Source organism: Zootoca vivipara, chromosome 8 (genome assembly GCF_965207765.1).
Source record: "Zootoca vivipara chromosome 8, rZooViv2.hap1.1, whole genome shotgun sequence".
Lineage (NCBI taxonomy): Eukaryota > Metazoa > Chordata > Lepidosauria > Squamata > Lacertidae > Zootoca > Zootoca vivipara.
In genome coordinates, this window is record NC_142591.1 from 74,649,047 (window position 1) to 74,655,119 (window position 6,073).

At 43.0% G+C, this 6,073-nt stretch overlaps 1 non-coding gene across 1 annotated transcript; it reads right to left on the reverse strand.

Moving 5' to 3' along the window:
* Window positions 1–2,524: 2,524 nt before the first annotated feature.
* TRNAM-CAU (transfer RNA methionine (anticodon CAU)) lies at window positions 2,525–2,597 on the reverse strand. Its single transcript has one exon. It is a non-coding gene; the product is annotated as a tRNA-Met (tRNA).
* Between the last annotated feature and the right edge of the window lie 3,476 nt (window positions 2,598–6,073).

Sequence of the window (6,073 nt, forward strand, 5' to 3'; positions counted from 1 at the left end):
AGGCACAGCCTACCTAAGAGGGGCAGACTTAGGGCTGCCATATTTCAAACAGTGAACATCCGGACAGAAAAGTTGAGCTGCTTTTTTTCCTTTTAAAAAATGGCACTGCCATGCATCCGGATTGTTCCGATTTCCGCCCGGACACTGCTACCGATTGCAGTATCCTGAACCTATGGCAACCCTAGGCAACTTGCATCTCGTAAAAGCAAACTGATTTTGAAAACTAACCATTTCAAACCCAGCAATGCCACAAGCGTTTTAAAACAGAAAAGCCAGTTTAAAATGACTTAAGAACTGCAAATAGATGGGTTCAAAGAACAGGTTAACAGAGATGGCTCAAACTCAAAAAAAATTATGGGTGTTTTTTTGAACCTTATTTAAAAATTTAAAGAGTTTAGGCCACCCACACCTCCATAGGGAGGGGATTCTTGAAGGAGGGAAGAGACACAGCAGAAAAGCCCCCGTTTCTCCTGCCTATCAACATGCTGGGGGGGGGAGAAATTCCTAAATGCATGGCTCGGTTTTGTTTTGAGAAGGTAGGTGCAGGGGCTTGTGGGAGGTGAATGAGAAATGTTTAGGAGCTGCTTGTCTGAAGGACAGAAGAGCACTGGGTGTTTAAAACCGTTGGGCAGTGTGGCATTTTAAATAATGCTGATTTCTCTCCAAAGCAAAAGGTGGCAGTATCCAGTACACCTAGGAAGCAGCAGACTTCTTATTCACCAGATGCATGGGAAGAGTGGATAAAAAATGATTTTTAAAAATGGATTTTTAAAATTTAAAATAAAATGCTTTTGGAGAGAAAATCTTTCTAAAGATAGTTTTTCATTTAAGTTACATTATAGTCCAAAGGCTATTCATCAGTAAATAAGGATTTGTTTTAAGTTTTTCATGTGTGTGTTATAAGAATTTTGAGGTCATATATATATATATAATAATTGTTCATAAAACATGTACATGAATGTACAGAAACATGTCTGAAGCAGCACAGGAAAACAGGCCTGACTGACACCATTTCGACTCTCTCTGACCAGGTGTTCCTCTGCAAGGAAGAAGTGGGGTGGGGGGAACCTTCTCATTGTCTCAGGAATTAAAGTGATAATCCCTGGCATCCTGATACCTGACTGCCAGACAAAAGGGTGTGATTAACTTGGCTGGGAAACAGGGAAATGTAAATATCTCTCAATTTTGTTGATTAGGTTCTGGGGGCAGGGGGCAGGGTCCAGGGTGCTCAGATTACTGCCACCAGACCTCCCCTTTCATGATGTACCTATGATGAATCTAGGGAGGGGGGGTCTTGGGCTACACCCCTTCTGTGACATATGGATGATGCTTCTGGGGGGTGGGCTGAAACCAATTTCAAATCTCTTTTTAAGGGCAAGACATCTTTGTTTGGGGTCCTTCCTTGTTCTCCTGTGTGAGAGGAAGGACCCTGTTGCAACAGCAAAAATAAAAGTGCCTTGCTTCGCACGTCCTGGTTTGGTCTCTGTTATTTGGTGGGCAGGAGACGCTTAAACTTTGTCTGCTTGCCAGGATACCTGGACTCTTCCTGGGTCAAGGATCCACTTAATTCTAGGGCCGTGTAGCTCTGCAAAAATTTTTACAACATGTGCTAAAACTCAGTCTAAGTTTAAAAAAAAAGTTTAACCACATCAGTTAACAAACATGGATACATATGCTATAATGTTATTCTTTTAGTTAAATAAATTGTTTAAATTGCTATTAAGGAAATGACTATTTTTCTCTTTCCAATGAAGTACAGCAGTAAAGCTGTCCAAATATAAAGTTAACTTTTTGAACCTCACAAAAATTTCATAATTATCTGTCAATGTATTTCTAATCGTGTAACCAAATCAGTACTTTTTGATACAACTGTAAAAAAAACTACTCTGAAATTTTATTATTCCAAAAATGAAACCTTCATCTGGTTGTAAATATTAAGATTATACCAGCAAGGAGTAAAACAATGATTTAAATCAAGTCTTACTGACTAGTGATTTAAATCGTGATTTAAATCGATTTGATTTAAATCAAATCCACCCGCCTTTTAAGTGAGCATGCATAAAGCGGCTGACAAATTGCAAGAGAGGATCCTGCACATGTCTACTCGGAAGTTAACCCCATTGGGTGCAATGGCGCTTGCTCCCAGGTAAAAGAGGTGCAGAGGTGCTGCAAACTTCAATTTTAAATGCATCCTCCCTGCATCCTACATAATGAATACTTTCTGGGGAGTCCCGTTGAACTCAGTGGGATTTACTACTTCCGTGCACGTGCCCAGGACCCGGGCTGCAGGAATCCAATCCATGTGAGTTGATTAAATAAACGAGGGGGGGGGGAGTCTAAAACGGTCCAAGCAGTTTGCTGTGCGGGCGTATTTCCGCTCCTGTCGTTTGGATACCGTGCAATCTATGTCAATTTTGGTGCAGGCGACCCTAGAAAATGAAATTTGGGGGACAAAGTGCTGCAGCGAAGGCTTTCCAAGGGTTGGGTTGGTTTTTTTTAAGGGTTCAGGAAAAAATGCTCCCGTTGCCCCGTGTGAGGCTCGAACTCACGACCTTCAGATTATGAGACTGACGCGCTGCCTACTGCGCTAACGAGGCGCTCGGAGCGGTGTTTTTGCAAATCTCTATGTGAAACGGGAAAACCCTCCACGTCAGCTGAGCAATCCTGTCCTATAAGGTGGCAGGTACAGTACTGATCTTTGCAAGCTACAAAGAGGAGTGCTCTCTCCCTTCCCAGCCCAAAACCCTCTCCCCCACTGGTTTAAGATAAGATAAAATAAAATGCAAAACTAAAAAGATAGCCCTGAAATGAACAAATGCACGATGTGCAAAAGTTCTGCCAATTCCTTGCTGCTCCAAATCGTTGCTTAGCAAAACAGTTCCAGATCAGGCAGATCTGCAAAGGAGCATACCTTGTGGCTTTGTATCCGAGACCAGAAGCTGCCAGGAAGTCCACGAACCAGGACATGTTTGTCCTCCCTCCCACTGGAATCCGGAGGTAGACTGCTCCTGAGCGGGAGGCTCCATTGAGCCAAGAGTCAGAGACAACCTTCTCTTCCGCGGCTTTGCTCTTCGCCCTTTTAAAGCCAGCTACATACCTTGTGAGAATGAGCGACTTGCACCTTGTGTGGAATATTTTATTTTGCTGGTTCTGAATGCATAGTGGATGGAGCCCAGTTCTTGTAGGATATATGCAAGGGGGGGGATTCCATCTTGCTTTCAGAAGATCTCAATGATTTGCATGGCTTTAGATGTCCTTAATGTTTTAAAAGTTGAAGGGGGATGGGTAATTGCATTTTAAAATTTCGTTTTTGTTTAATCACATTTTTTTCCTGCTTTGGGAAGAAGGGGCAGGATAGAAGCTTATATTAATCCTGCTCCCCCTGCCCTATTGCAAGCCCCCAAGGCTGCCTGGCCATTAATGCATTAATACAGGAGATGAACTTTTGAAAGGCTTTTGTAGAATCTGTGGAGGACAACTCAGTGCTGGATTTAAGTATAAGCGAAACAAGCTATAGCTTAGGGCTCCACTCTCTTGGGGGCCCCAAAAAAGTTTAAAGGGGGGAAAACTGGATGTACATTTCCAAAATACAAGATAAAAAAACAAATAAAATATAACCTACATACAGCAACAGTGTTGTGTGTTGTGTAGGCACCTATGATGTAATAATAATAATAATAATAATAATAATAATAATAATAATAATAATAATAATAATAATTTATTTATTTATACCCCGCCCAGCTGGCTGGTTTTCCCCAGCCACTCTGGGCAGCTTCCAACAGAAAAATAAAACACAATAATCTATTGAACATTAAAAGCCTCCCTGAACAGGGCTGCCTTCAGATGTCTTCTAAAAGTCTGGTAGCTGTTTTCCTCTTTGACATCTGTTGGGAGGGCGTTCCACAGGGCAGGCACCACCACCGAGAAGGCCCTCTGCCTAGTTCCCTGCAACTTGGCATCTTGCAACGAGGCAGGGCCGGCTCTTCGTAGACGCCCGGTGGCGCAGTGCACCATGGCGCGGGGCTGGTAAGCTGGGCGCTGGCCTGGCAAGGAGGCTTTGCCGCGCGGAAACCAATTGCACCCTGCAAGGGCGGGGCGGGCGCGCGATCTGCTCAAGACGGCCCTGCAACGAGGGAACCGCCAGAAGGCCCTCGGTGCTGGACCTCAGTGTCTGGGCAGAATGATGGAGGTGGAGACGCTCCTTCAGGTATACTGGACCGCCATTTAGGGCTTTAAAGGTAAGCACCAACACTTTGAATTGTGCTCGGAAACGTATTCGGAAATGTAAGTAATGGGCCCTGCCTGCTAGCCAGCTCCCTAAAATATCACTGGTTTGCTCATTTCTATATATAGGGTGCCTACATTCTGCATGGACTGCTTGCATGGCAACATGCGCAAATGGCTTTAGATACCTATTAGATCCATGAATTATCACATAGCATATATTCAACACAAAAAACAGTGACAATTTGGACATAAAGTATAAAGGGCCCCATTACCTTCAGTAGCTTTGGGCCTCATCAAACCTAAATCCGGTCCTGGTGACACTAATTGGAAAAGGACCACCCCCAGACCTTTGATCAGGGGAAGCGGGGTTCAAATGTGCCTGAACTCAGAGCCCTATCAGTGCTGGATAAAGGGGAAAGATTCTGAGTCAGAGCCTGTGTGGAGAGCATGTGTATAACAGGGCTGAATTTTTGTGGCTGCTGCGGTTTTGCTAACGTTAAAATTGTTTCATAGATTATCAAAGCTGTATTGATTAGTTAATATGGCATTTGCTTTAATTGTGATGTTTAGCTTGTTTTCTTAATTGCTGCTTTGTTAGCAATGTCTTACAGACTGAAATTGCTTCATTGGTGAATTATTAATTATTCTGTATTATTTATGCAGTATTGATGTTGTACTGGAACTAAGTTAGCATTGTACTATTGTCGACCCTTTCCACACATGCAACTTTTCGTTCTTCTTCAGGACAAAATTCCCTTTTCTATGCAGCTGTGGGGGAAGCATTTGCTAACAAAGCGGCCTCCTAGTCTCCCGATGTTTTTTCCCCAATAGGTTTGCAACTTTCGAAGCATTTTTATGTATTTATCACAGACAAAGCCTCTGGGCTTTCCTTCAACAGCTGCATCACAGACAGCAATTGAACAGGCAAAGCATTTCCACCCCTGCCTTTCCATGCTGGGAAAATATTTCGCATTTGAATATTTGCCTTTCAAGCTCCTCTTAGGTGTAGGAAGGGGGGGGCACACCTAGAAATTCATATCTACTTACGGCTTTTCACTGATGAGCAATGCATGATAATACAGCCTGCATAATACAAGAGCATCTAGCAATTTTAAAAGACCAAACAAAAAAAGGCCCCAGTAATTTAGGCATATGTCATACATTTTCACGTTTCAGCTGGTCTGATACGAGCCGACAGGCCGCTATTTACCCGTCCAGTTAATGATGCCAAATGACTCTCTCCTGTGTAATTACCCTTAGCAGGTTGCTGGCTAATTGCTTTTTTGTTGTTCCTGATGCAGTTGCAAGCAGATGTTGAGGGCAAAACTGTGGTTCGTTAATGTCAAGTTAACCAACTGGACCTTAAAGGCTGGTGCATGATTGAAAATGGCAGGGAAGGGAATCTTCGTTTATTGCTCCTCGCATACACTTCTGCACTGGGACTTTCTGCTCAACTGTTTACCGCAGGCTGTAATGATTAGAATGGCCAAATGCCTTTCCTTTTTAAAACTGGCCTGCTCAACTTGTGACCCAACAAGCCCAGCACAGTCCACCCCCGTGTTGCTATTAATTACAATAACAATAACCTACTGACGTATGTTAAACATAAATGCTCTTCATTAGAGAACAGACACGTTTTCCTATAGTTTATCCCTCCATGTGGTATAACCTTTTTTTAAAAAAAATAAATCAAACCAGATCCCCTGTAACCTTAATACCAAGCTTTTATGCAGACATGGGTATGCATGGAATAAACTTGCAACTTTCGATGATTTAGTCTGGCCATCCCCAAACTGGTGTCCTCCATATATTTTGGAAGACATAGCTGTTGGATCCCTGGCAA